The sequence below is a fragment of the Pleurodeles waltl genome, chromosome 9 (assembly GCF_031143425.1).
Source record: "Pleurodeles waltl isolate 20211129_DDA chromosome 9, aPleWal1.hap1.20221129, whole genome shotgun sequence".
In the NCBI taxonomy this organism is placed as follows: Eukaryota; Metazoa; Chordata; class Amphibia; order Caudata; family Salamandridae; genus Pleurodeles; species Pleurodeles waltl.
In genome coordinates, this window is record NC_090448.1 from 579321108 (window position 1) to 579335898 (window position 14791).

Genomic DNA, 14791 nt, shown 5'->3' on the forward strand with positions numbered 1-14791 from the left:
GGCCACAGGCATGCTAATGAGATAAACAGCACCTCTGACACATATCTTGACTGACATCACTGTGTATGTGGGCATGCTTTCCCTTTCCTAACAACCACAATTCCATAGCAGTGCACGTTGGCACTTGTGCAACAATCATCTTAATTTATATCCTTAACATTGCATCAGACATGATGTCAATACCCTAACTCAGATGATGTTATCTTATTTGTTACACATGTGATTTCAACACTGCACACATCATACCCTCTGACACAAAACTTTGGAATGACACATGTTACGCACAAGGTGACACTTATTGAATGCATCAGGGGCTTCAGACTGGGACACCTCTCTAATTATGTAGGGTGGAGGTGCACCTGCAAGGCATGATAGGAACACATAGCTTTGTAGTTTTTGCACATTTATGAGCATGGACAACTGTTACACATTCAGCTTGTTAAGTTGAGCAAGCGAGTCAACTTTGTGTTAGGAATGAACAACTGACAACCAATACATTTCTATCTGTAAGACAAAGGGCCAGATTAAAGAGGCCCTGGCACCACCAGAGCGTCACTTTCTGTGACACTCCTGTGGTGCCTTTCAGCACCATATGTACAAGGATCTGTTATGCCTCTTTTTTTAGCATAACGCTTCCATGTACATATGGGGCAGCATGACACAGTATTCTGCGTCAGCGGAGCATGCAGTGGTTGTTGCAATGGCCTTCCCATTGTAACAGCCATAGCTTTTGATGCTGCCCCAGATTTTCAAGGCATTGTACTTACTGCAGCGCCAAAAGAGTAACAACAACCCAGGGGTGGTGTTAACATGGCAAAGAGTTGAGGACTGTTTAATACCTCTTTGTTTCTTACTTCTAATATGTGTGCACCTTTTGAAGGCACACACAGTAGAGATAAAATGCCATTGACATTTGCTTATGTGCAGGTAGGCGTTCCTTCCTGTAAATTTACAAACTAACATAATGGATGTTTCGGCACTACTATGTAGGGTGCATTCTGCAGCACACATAGAAGTAGCATATCGTCATTGTAAGTGTTTATGTCCAGGAAGGGATATTTTGCTGCACATACAGTAGACACTCCCCTCAACATAGACACACTTGTACTGTGGTCCAAGTATGCCTGCATTGGTGCTGGCTGCAGAGTTATGTGCCAGTGCAGGCGCAGACGCAGGCCTGTCCCTTACTCTGGGTAATACAGGGAAGGCCTGTGTTTAAAATCCAGCATGCTCAGATTTGGATGGCAGATATATGTACGTTTCAGATACATATATATAACAATAGGGTGACAGGATACTGGCCATTGGCTAAGGCTTTGACTCTTGTAGTTGAAATATGTGAAGAAGTAGGCAACCACTCAGGTGCTTGTCCTGTTTTCAGTCACATTGCACCAACACAAACCTCCATCATGTGCATGCCACATGTAACATATGGCACACCATGATGGATGTCAGTACACTGATGTTGAGAACCCTGTCAGTATGGTTGCACTTGGCATGTTTAACACCATACATGAATATGCTACACATGCAAAGTGGAAATTTGCTTCTTGAAGACAAGGGAACAGTCATGCAATCAACCAGCCTTAGGCAGAAATATAAGTTGACTCCAGTGTAACCAAGTTGATGTTAGGGCTATATTTTTTGGGTGCCACCTACAGCAGGAATACACAGCTTGTATTCCTCAGGTCTGGTTATGCTGTCATGTGGCACCAGCCTTTCACACTGCCACAATGCTTGCACTTGCCAAAATTTGACATATGGTTAGGTAGTAGTTGCCTCCATTGACAACATTACCTTGAAAAAATTAGACACAGACATCATGAGGCAATCACTCCTGCTTCCCTTTGTGTAACTGTCATGTCACTCTGCACATACATGACTCTTGACACACACACACACCCATGACTGACAATACTCCTGCGTTATGTTTCCCATCACTTTAGCTTTACTTACCCCATTTCCACAGTTGTAATGACCATGATGGACATGTAATTGTTGTGCACGGGAAACATGTACCCTTTCACCATTGCACATGTGTGTCTGATTTTGGACACTTTAAGAGATATATGTTATACACAATGTACACACAGAGGAATGTGCAATTTGTGTGCAACCAGTGCATAGCTAATTTCTCTTAAATGCTGTTTGCTTTAGACACTAAACTTCCTGTCCTAACCCTTGACAAAACATGCTGCAGTCAACCATATGTCCCCCTGCCATGGACATGCAAATAAGGATGTTGCAATGCAAAAGGGGTACTTACCAACTGGTCCACCAATCCGAATCACCAGGTGATCCAGAAGATCTCCCTCTCGTGCAATGAGGTCTGCCCAACGGTGTTTGAGTTGGTGGTCCGTCCGCACGACACCAAAGATCCTCCATTGGAGGTGGAGCACCTTGCCCCACCGCAGCTCCTGTGACTCCGTTGGAGTAGTGGATGACCCGGCCACCCATACTCAACATCATGGGGAGGTAGTGCCTGACCAACCAGATGGACACACCTAGTTCATCTCCACTCATTCTTTGCCCTCTCCCTTTCCCTGACATATTGCAGTTCCCCTCCAAAGTAAATAAATTAGCCCCAAAATAATCAAACACTACCTCACCTAACCCCAAATACGCCAACAGATTACGCTACCCTAAGACAAACACCCGACAAAACAATTACTATGACAGGACAAAAACACTACACAAAACTTAGCAAAATTACAAATCTGACAGGACCGCAACAGGACACAGCACAAACTCTGAATAAAACACCACTGCTTGATCAGCACTAGCTCCACACACCTTCTCACAATCACAGACAAAAAGACTATAAAGAAAAGGGAAATCACTGTACCATGTTTGCAGCAAGGAAGTCCTGTTTCATCACTTCCTGAGCATGTGCGTCTTGTTTTCTGATTTGCGTTGTTTTTCTTTACACATGGTATTTTTTCCATGAAAGCTGATAAGGACTATTGACTTGCGATTGACACGCAGGGGCCAGGCGTCATTTTCTTGATTTGTGATATATGGAGAATTGCCGTTTGTGTGAAATTTTTTGACGCATAACGTGAAAGTGTTTTTTTTTTTTCCATGAAGGCTGACAAGACCTGCTGCCTTGCAACTCACACGCAGGGGCCAGCTGTCATTTTATTGAATTGCGATGTATGGAGAACTGTTGTTCGCATCATAAATGTTGACCCATAACGGGGATGCGTTTATTTTTGTTGGAAAGGCTCACAGTGCACCCAGATTCATATTACTTGTTACTAGGGCTATGCATGTATGTAGTCAGTATGGTGTGGTTATTTGTGTGTGCATGTGCATTCATATATGTAACTGTAAAATCGGAATGTGTTACCTTATGTTTGTATGTCTGTGTGATACATGTGGTGACTGATACTGTTTGCAAATGTGCATGTGTTGGTAGACTTTGTCATCATACATGTTACCACAGGTGTATTAGGGGTGTAAATATGTGACACATATTTGTGGGTGTACCACAATGTCATGTCTGATTTCCAAATTTTCGTTTGACAACACCACTTTAGATATGATGGGCTACGTCCAATACATGTTTATGCATATGATACCCTTGACAAATTGTACTCAAAGGATGCAGTTGACAATGGCTGGGTTGATTTCACATAACCCATGGCAATGTGAGCACATGTGTGTCCGCATTGTGGTGTGTTGCATGGTTCGGTGTTCATGATGCTATGCTACATGTGTAACATATGCTCCTCCATGCATATATGATGCAGGAGATGGTGTACTGACATGTGTCAATGAAGGTCGGTATGTGACATGTGTGTGGAAAGATGGTTAGTGTAATATGTGTAATGAATGCCAAAGCAGTGTGTTCATGGGATATGAAACTTTCTAAATCTATCTTCCAGAAAGGACATATGTTGCCCATTGTTTCATGGCTGTGTATTCATATCAGTGCCACCTATGTTTCCCTATATGGGAACATATCTGAAGGTCATATAAGTCTATGTATGATCATGTGATGCATATACATTTTCATTAGTGAAAAGCAGACTTTTGTGCATATTCCAATTCACAAAACCAGGCATGAACCATTGAAGTGGTACATGTGTGCTGAGAATTCAGACATATGTGTGAAAGGCACATACTTGGTACGTACAATCAACCAAAACATGTTTGTTTTGACTGTTACATACAATGGCATACAACTGTAGTGCAGGGTTGCTGTCAGGCAATGTTGGCACTCTAGTCATCATTGCTCTTGTGGCACTTTGTGTGCAGGTTGATGGTGCTCCACTCAGATCAGTCCACTGTGCACAAGCAAGGGCCCCTGACTGTTTCAAGAGTCAATGCAGCCACATCAGAGGAGTTAGTGGGTGTAAGGCGGGGATCTACCTTCATCGTGATTGCTCTTCAGCAGTGCATTGCACACAGACACCTGCACAAATGTAATGGCATGTTTTGTTTCCTTTGGGGGTACTTGATGTTAGGCTTGCCCTATCATGTACAGGGGACTGGCTGCTTGTTCGTGTAGGACACGTCTCATCATTTTGCATGGTTTGACACAAATGGTTATACATTGTTTGTATTTTCAATATGAAAGTTGGTTAGAGCTTTTATCTCTAGTGTAACAAGCTTATGTTTTCTGACCCAGGGGACAGATAATGCCATCTGTCACAATAGTATGTGATGGGCAACTGCATTGTTCTTGTTGTTGCAAACATGAATGGGTTATGTACTGACCTAGACATCCTCTGTGGATACATGTTTGGTGATCACATGGTAACATTGTTGTGTTGTACAGTCAGTGTTGGTCTATGTGTGTTCCTTCTCCAAAAGTAATGGCATATCTTATTTGGAATTGATGTGGTCCTTCATTGCTGGCATTCTTTAGGCTGCTTACCCTTTGTACACATCTTCTACTGCAACATTGTCCCATCATACATGGACAGGATGAGACGTGTGTACTTTGTAGATGAACACATCTTCTTCTACTGGCTACATGATAGTATCCCTCCTCCCATCTACAGGCTTTGCTAGATTACATGACTTACACACACAACAGTACACCAGCCACAGCACTTGTGTAGTGTCAGAGTGACCTCCCCATGTTGTATCTCCAAGTGTCTGAGGGAGTGTCTCAGCTGTTCTTCCACATCCTTTAGTGTACATGAGCATGCACTCACATCTGCATTCCACAACCTATGTCACTTTCACCATGAGTGTATCTTGTTAGTGTATGGAGTTATCTCAGCTATGATTATGTGAAATGCCACATGCAACATTTCTGTCTCCTTCTTCACCCATACAATTTTTGATGGGTCTGTGACATGTTTGGACATTGCCAGACTTACATGCACATCCCAAACCGGATTGGCATGTGGGAGACCAAGACTTTTTTAGGGTTTTGGTCCCTGTCGGCCCCTTTCTCTTGGTCAGACATGAGAGTGTAAATGAGAGGTATGTTTTCATATGTTGTGTGTGATTGTATGATACAGTATTTACTGGGTTACCTTGCAGGCACAAAGCAACCATTGTAGGTAATTGCTAACCCTTTCCTATGTAGGCCATTCACCGGTACATGTATTTCCAGATTAACTGCAATTATATGTCAAGACAACACAACTGTGCGACATGTGTCTAAGAATGTACATTGGAAGTGCTACAGTCTACATTCTACCCACACATTCCTGTGGTGGTGCATTCTCCCATTTTATTGATCATTCTTTGCTATGGGGCATATGTGTGGAGAGTGGATCAGTACCCATTGCTGCTCCACTTGTCTTGCGACCCCAAGTGCACTCCACAGCCAACATGTGTTTGCTGTATTTGAGAGACAGCACACCATGCAGCAGGGTTGGGGCCGATAGTGCTCACAGTAAGTAACACCATTGACATACAGTGCAGGGTTAGGGTCATACTTTGGGCCCTAACCCACACCAGATCATTATGGTCCATTGGTAACAAAGGTGTTCCCCCTTGTCAGACCTGCTCAGTGCTGGTGTTACAGCTACCCGCCTGAGATGTGACACAGTTTAGTTCCTTAGTTTCAAGTACACCATTTTGAAACAGTCCCTACCATATGTACGCCCCCTTGCATCCATCTTGTCTTGCCTGGCATCAGCATGATGTGGTGTAAGGGGTCAGAATTGGCACAATGCATACATTAAACCACTTAGTATTTCTGGTGCATGGATCTAGGCCTTTGAGAGCCACATGAGTTTGAGTAATGTAATGCTGATGTGCAGCATGGAGGCGCTAGATCCTCTTAAATCACAACCTATGTTCCAACATACTTTTTTTCCCTGTTTTCTGAGGTATGAGCAACTTTCCAATAGTATATGAAGCAGAGAATGAGTATGCCACGGACAATCTGGTGCAAAGTAATTTAATGATGATATTTACAGAGTGATTTTTGTTGTACAGTGTCTAGGTGTCAAAGTTCAGTACAATTTGTTGTCTCCAGCGAACTCCTGCAGTAGTGTTTTGTTGTTCCCCCTCCACATGTGCTGCACCATTGTCATCCTCCTCCTCACTGGGAACATCTACCAGTTCATCCCAGGGGATATTAGTCCAAATACATATGTTATGCAAGATTACACATGCAATGATCATCTTGCATACCAGGGGTGGTGCATACAATAGGCTTCCTCCTGTCAGGGCGGGCACCTGAAACTTGACTTCAGGAACCCAAATGTCCTCTCCACCACATTTTGTGTCCTTCTGTGGCCTTCATCGTATGCCCGCTCTTCCTTCATTGTCAGGTTGCCGAAAGGGGTCATCACCCATGGCTGGATGTCGTAACCTTGGTGGGCTGCAAAGGAATTTGAGAACATGTGTCTGTCATGCATATTTGTGGTTTCTTATGTGCTATGGCAGATGTTAGTTTTAGGTGGAGTGGTGACTCAGACTTGCATCTGGTATTGTGGGGGTTATTCTAACTTTGGAGGAGGTGTTAATCCGTCCCAAAAGTGACGGAAAAGTGACGGATTTACCACCAGCCGTATTACGAGTCCATTATATCCTATGGAACTCGTAATACGGCTGGTGGTATATCCGTCACTTTACCGTCACTTTTGGGACGGATTAACACTCCTCCAAAGTTAGAATAACCCCCTGTGTGTGTTCCTGTTTTGTTGAATGGTTGCATTGGTGTGGTGGTGGACATTACTATCATGGGTTGTGCCTCAGGGACCTGACGATTGTCAAATTAAATCTGCACTGACAGTTCAACCATGCAAAATATGTGTTGTGTTTTCTATATTTGAGGCTATGTCCTAATGTTAGTGGAACCTACCACCTCCTTGCAATTGCATCATTTGTATTGACACTATGGTAGCCCTACAAGGCCAAACTCAGGCCACCATGTTTACATTTGGCACTACGCATGCAGTGCAACACTTAGTGACCTTTGTGGCAGAATATGCCTGTGCCAAGCATCATGTGCACAAGGGGGAGAGTCACACAATAAGAGGACTAGCAAAATTGGTGTAGAGGATTCTCCAAGGTTCCTAGATATGATTTTTCACAGCTACTTTCAAAACCTGCACAGAGCAGGCGTTATGAGGCACGCCATAGATTTGAATGGGTCCCTATGTACTGTGCATGAAATGGTCAGGTATATTGTCAGTACTCCTAAAAAGTCCATCTATGGCATCCATTATCTTGACACTATCACACCTACTCTGCACCATGGTGCACCATATATTGTATACCCACACGGTGGCAGTAGGGTGTGGCAAAGGGGGACAGTTACAGTGTCACTGCTGTCAATGCTGTACCACTTTCCTGGCATGTGGCCCTCAGTCCCTTCACTTTAGACCTGCAGCAATGCAGTTCTGGAATGTTCTGGGACTTTGAACCTATTTTGTGTGTTGTGTGCCATGACACAGGTGTTGTGCCCTGTGTGGAGCATGTGAATCCCACCCCTTTTCCCTTGGAAAAGCTCCCTTGCACAAAGTGTTGTTGCCAATTGCCGGCTGGCATATGTATCTGCATGTGGATCATGGGCACAGTGTGGCACAGTTGTATGGTATGTTTTATGATGTATGCATGTGTTTTCAGACACCTGTGTGACAGGAGAGGGAATGATGTGTTTTTCTGCAATGCCCTGCATCGCATGACCAGACCTGCTAAGTCCAAAGTCTCCTCATTCACATGCATCTATGGCCTCTCCCATTACATTGTCAGAGGTCCAGCTGCCATAGTTCCCTGTTGATACTCTGGTATCATGCTAGGGAGTTGTGGAATTACCAGGTATGATTGTAGGTGTACTGTGAGGTCTCCATCCCTACACATGGCCTTTTATGGTTGGTGATGTTGTATTCCTATGTATGCAGCACAATGCACCAGACAGGTGAAGGTGAACATAACGGGTATGTCTGGTATGTTTTGGTAATATGTAGTTGGTGATGGCAACACTTGGATGGCATTTGATATCGGTGCAGCCGGAGGCTTCTACACCATGACAAATGTGGGGCTGTGTCTATATGTGACTTTCTTTACATTAACATGGCCAATGTCATTTAGATAGCTGAGCTATTCCTTGTTAGGTGTTATGTATGTGGGATCTGAATTTAGTTGTCAACCAGTGGACACGTGTAGTGGTTTGGGCCTAGCTTCTCTATGCAAAGGGGACATAGCTCCACCTGTCCTGCACGTGGTGTGGCAGTCAGATTGTGCCTGTATTATGTACATATGGGTGCATGTGTGTGTGTGTGATGATGAATGCGGTGTAGTGTGGCATGTGTATATATATTGTTGTCTGTACATCTGTCCATGTGTGTTTAGTGTGGTGTATGTATAGTTTTCCTACAAGATTGGCGTGTTGTCTGTGTAATGATTGGTATGGTGTCTTACCTACCAGTAGCCCATTACCATATTGCCCAACCTGTAACCGCTTGTTGATGGTGGAGTGCCGCAATATGTAGGCATCATGGATGCTGCTGGGATAATTGGCTAGGATGTTTGTGAAAAGCCCATGGTGGTCCATAATGGCCTGCACATTTATAGAATGGGTGTGTTTGACGTTCCTGTAGAGGTGTTCCATTGCAGCAGGTGGCACAAGCTGGACATGGGTGCAGTCCATTGTGTTTAGTGTGGTGCATGTATTGTTTGTCCTACAAGGTTGGTGTGTTATCTGTGTGATGATTGGTATGGTGGCTTACCTATGAACAGCCCATTGCCATATTGCCCACCAATGATGATGGAGTGCCGGAATATGTAGGCATCATGGAGGCTGCTGGGATATTTGGCTAGGATGTTTGTGAAGAGCCCACAGTGGTCCACAATGGCCTGCACATTTATAGAATGGGTGTGTATGCAGTTCCTGTAGTAGGTTCTGATGGCATCTTGTTCCTTGACTGCAAGGATGGTTGGGCGGTGTCAAAATATCCTCTCCCACCTTCTGCACTGCCTTTGTGGGTGCTGTGGTGGTGTTTGGGGTTGCTGCGGTGGTGCTGGTAGGACAAGTTGTCGCTGCTGTCGTCGATGTTGTGTGCCGAGCTGGAGCAATAACAGATACATGTTGATCGGGGGTTGCCAATGCTCCGTCTGTGTGTTTTACTTATGTAGCGGTGTGTGGGTCTCATTTTAATGCCTGGTCTGACCAGGTGTTAAATTTTGACGCTACTCAGGCGTAGCTTCATTTTTTTGGACTGGTTCCTTAGCATGCGTTGTTTTTGTGTCAGGCAGTGAATATGGCCCTGGAGGACTAACGTCATTTTTTGGAAGGGAACGCTTACCTTGCATATCAATGTCACTAAACAGCGCAAGGTGGGTTGGCGCTCCCAAACAATGACGCTAACTAGACTAGACGGTTCTAGTGACAAAATATAGATATGGTGCTAGGTTAGCACCACTTGTGAGTCAGAAAAAATGGCACAAAAGGCAGTGCTAAGTTTTCCTAAATATGGGCCCAAATGACTAATGTTTGTGATACTCAAAAAATATGACCATGAATGTTGTCCAAGTAAGTGCAATCTGTATGGTTACTTAGACCCCCCTGTGTCTCAGCTAGTCCATAACACTACAAGTACCAGAATTATTTGTGATGGCAATTGCAAAGCAAAACAAACTCAGTCCCAAACAGTGACCCATCACTGCTGCCTCATCCACTTAACACTGGTGCATGGCAAAAGAAAATATCCCTCATTCATTTACGACTGCTGTTGGTATGGTTGGTATGTAAATGCAATTGTGTAGTTATGTTACAAGTTGCAAATAATCAAATATCTTGGTCATGCCTGATAACCTTTCCCATCTGTTGCCACATACAGCCAGAGAACAGTCACACACTGGAGCACAGGTCCCTGCACTATCAGGGATGCAAAGTCACGGAGCACAACAGCCCATACCATCAGCACAAACTGGTACGTAAATATGGTTAGGGAAGGGGTTTATCTCCTACACTGTTACCAGTCAACTCATGTGAAAGGAACTAGGTAATGCTGTGTATCATGTGTCAACTATTATGTTAGCTGAACACACACATCTCATAGTACGCCCTGTGAGGTTGTCTAGAAAGGAACAGCCTGAAGTGACCTCTGCAACATGTATGGGTGTGACATCTGGAATGGGTGGATGTCAGACACAAAATGCTCATGCTCCTAAACTGTGGTGTAAATGTCAGAAGTATGTGGTGTTTGTCTAATGTCAGTATCCTCACTCATCCCTATATACTCATATTTGGCTTATCACAGTATACCGCACACCATCCTGACATGATAGGTCAACCAAAAATGTATATGTACAGTACATACCTAAGCGTTCATCTGGGCCCTCATGTAGGTTGTTTTTTCGTGGATAACTGTTGCAAGTCTATATGTTACAAGTCAGTATGCCTCACCCCACAAGGTGTAAGGTGTTTGTGCCTTTCCAGATATACATGGCTCTGTCACACTGGGGACCTGTCATAAGTGTTCCCATTGTTCATGGAGTGTCATTCCAATGGAGAGAAAGGCAGCACATTGATTTGTTCAGCCTTGACACACTCCAGGAGGCCATTTCAAACCATGCAAAGTGGCTTGCTGTGGCCTCATATACATAATTTACTGGTGTGTGCAGCTGGAGTTGCACAAAGAGTGGCCCTCTGGTGCCTTGAGTGGTTCATAACTTTGTCCCCAAGTCACAACCTGTTTAGAAGTTCATGACATGGATACTTGCTGATAAAATTCCAGGAATCAAGCTAAAGTGATGATGTTGGTGAGGGGTGTACTGATACCAGTAGGCTTGCATTTTGGGAGTGTGGTAGTGGCTGGCAAGTTGAGTGCAGAGGAGGAGAAGCCTAGAAATCTAGTGGTTGAACTGCTCAACGTGAAAACAGTAAAGGTGGGGATCAGCCCGGCTTTTCCACTTGACCAAAATGTGGGAACCTATAGTAATGTTCATTCCACTTTGCCAACATGATCAGAAATAAGTGAACCTCTGAACAGAGGACTACAGGATGTGTGATGTACATAGCCATATTCAGGGTCAGGTAAAATAGACCATGAAGTTGTACACGCACATTGGAAACACAGGTAAGGAAAAGTGCACAGCAGAAATAGCTTACCTCACAGTTCAAAATTAGCAATGTTTTCCTGTTTGGGGGGGGGGGGGTGAATAAATGTTACCCATATCTTGGTTGATAATTGTGTATGTCGAACATGTACTTGTCAATGTGCAGACAAAATCTGATGTGCAAAGATTAACCAGGAAGACTCCTTTTCAAATTAGCAGATACCAGATCATATATAGGATGCAGGATGCCAATTAAGATCTAGGTGTGTCCAGAGGTAGCCAGTGCAGGACACACTAGTTATTTCTGTCCTATAGCTCTCAGTAACCACCAAATACATGTTAGCCGGTAACTTGTAGATCATCGATTCATACCTATGATATGTACATGTGGAATCATCACCACCATCCTTTGCAATGGATACGTTTGTTATGTTATAGCTGCTACCAGGACTACTTCAGTGATACAAATGACACCATCCAGGGGTTCAGGAGGCATTCTGGCTGCAGCAGTCAAACCCACTGACATCCGTCCATCAGGTAAGTGTGCCATATACTGTTGTAACCTATTGATCCCCTACCCTTGAACAAGAACCAAATCCTTGTGGAAGTGGCTTACCAGATATTGCCATTTTAGCATCACTCCAGTATTTGGTGTGTGAATTGTACCCTAAAAGATCAGTGATGTTGATGTTAGGTGTGAATAATCAAATATAATACATGAAGAACGTTAACCGTGGTCTTACTTCTTATCAAAGCTGCTGGATCGCAGCCCAGTTCTTCTGCTACACACTCAAGGAGCCCAGTCCAGGAGCTGACATCTATGGGGATCTCAGTACCACACAGACCTGTGGTTGAAACTGGTGAGTTTTTTTTTTTTTGCATTTCACATCTGCATTGAACACCTCAGTGCCACAGTGAGCTATCCTGTGTAGGGGTACACACACCAGGTCACATGTGGAACATCCGTTGATATGAAGATAATTTTACCCAATCCCTGTGTTGCATGTTGAAAGCCAAATATTTAGCTTGTTGCAACCTCTGTCTCACAGGTGGTAAGGGTGAAGACTTGAGTCTGGAGGAAGGACTATCTAGCAGTGAAGGGCACTGGGCAATCTGAAAGGAGAACCCACTCCTCTTCCAAGCTGCCTTGTCAGCTGCCAGAACAGCACAGGAGGAGGAAGAAGAAGAAGTAGAGGAATCAGGGGCTGATTTCAAGTGATGTGAAGGCCAATTCTCTGACCACTCTATTTTGCCCATGTCGCTCACTAACAAAGTCCACATATGCTGTGGTTGGCATGGTGCCTCATCTTACACCCCAAAGGATTGCCCATTCCCTACAAACCCCAAAGATTGTTTCCAGCAGCCGTCAGATGTGAGGCAGGACATTTGTTACATGAGGCTACACTGTCTGACATGTCTGCCTCACTGCAGGACATGGGCTGACTTGCACAGTTGGTGCTCAGAATGACCAGGTGTTGGAGACTGTGGATAGATCCTGGCAAGACGTGGAGAAGAAGCTCAATTACATCATGGCCATACAGAGGGAAGAGACTGCAAGACACCATGCATAGTCTATGAAGATGATGGTGGGGATATTCAAGATGATACAAAATCCTTCACAGTCAATGGATGGAGGGGAGCCAACACATCTACCTGCACCATCTCACCCCAACCCCTTGTTAGGCAACCTGCACAGGGCCCCCAACAATCCATGACAGAAACACTCCACTTGCATCTGCCCTCCACCGCACAGACTCGTCCTCTCCCTGTACAGGATCCGACACCCCCTGTCCAGGCAGGCCCGCACATTGTACAGGCTCAGACACCCCTGTACAGGCAGACACCCACACTGTACAGGCTCAGACACCCCCTGTCCAAACAGGCCCCCCCCCCCCACTGTACAGGCTCAGACACCCCCTATCCAGGAAGACCCCCAGACTGGACAGGCTCCATCACCCCCTGTCCTGGCAGACCCCCACACTGTACAGGCTCAGACACTTCCTGTCCAGGCAGACCCCCATACTGTACAGGCTGAGATATCCCCCGTCCAGGCAGACCACCACACTGGACAGGAACCACACCCACCTGCAACTAAGAACCCCAGGAAATGCACCACATCGCAAAGATTCTCATCACCAAAACTAATAAGACACAAGCGAAATCCCCCATGAGCGGTGTAACATATGCTTGCACAGCACTATGTAAATAAATTACATATTCCCCATTACAACTGACTTGGCCATTAGTTGATGATGTTCAAATGATTAACGTGGCTGTAGGCCATATATGTGTCAACAACGAGTGGAAGACATCACTAGAACCCTCTGTGTACAGTTGTGTGTGGAAGGCATAGCTATTGAACTCTAGATGTGTACTCCCATACGTTGGTTCAGCAAAGACAATGAACTACATGACACAGTTCATCTTGACTTTTCTTTTTCATATAAATATCCTTGTGAAGTAAACAAACATCGTCCTTTGGGAAAGAAGAAACTAAATCAAATATTACTCTGAGTTTGCGCAGTGGACATGGAGGTGGTTGGACAAAAAAAACACACCAGGAAACATCAGGGAAATAAGTCTATTTGCAGGAGCAAAGAAAAGTCTGGTCAAAGGGTAATGTTCAGTCGAATGTCATTTTGGTTATCCTCATTTTGACGACAATAAGATCCTCTGCTGTGGTGCCCTCTTCCTGACTGTCCGTTGGAGTACCTGACACCCCACAGGACTGAGATACACTGGGGGTAAAAGATGTATGGGGAAAACAGAGTGGGAGGATTTACAGGGAGACACATGGATGGTGATATGGGAGGGGACTTGTGAGCTCCTCGTGGGACTGAGGCAGGCTCATGGAGGGGGACTGGTGGCAGGTGTGGCAGCAGGATGGCCCGTGGGCTTCATGTTGTAGGGAGGGGTCAGAGGCAGGCCCAGGTGTTGATGTGTCCTGCTCTGGGGACACCTCAGGCTGGTCCAGTTCTTCATTGTCCGGGGGAGAGGTGACATTCTCCCCTGCTGGCCAGAGGTGTCCAGTTCAAGGCCCCCCCTACAGTTTCCACAGTCTCCACCCGGCCATTGCCTTCAGAGTCTGTCCGGGTGGGAGCACTCCCTCTGCCTGTAGATGTTAAAGGTTCCTCCTCCTCTTCTTTGGTAGATGAAAGAGGCTGTGCCCACCAACGTCCCCAAGAAGCTCTTCTCGGTCTCGGCCCTCTCACTAGTCTTCCTGGCCAGGCGGGTCCAATGAAATGGAAGTGAGAATAATATGTAGTCGTCCAAATCAAGGCAAGGTACATGAGTTCAAGAAACAACTGCTGAC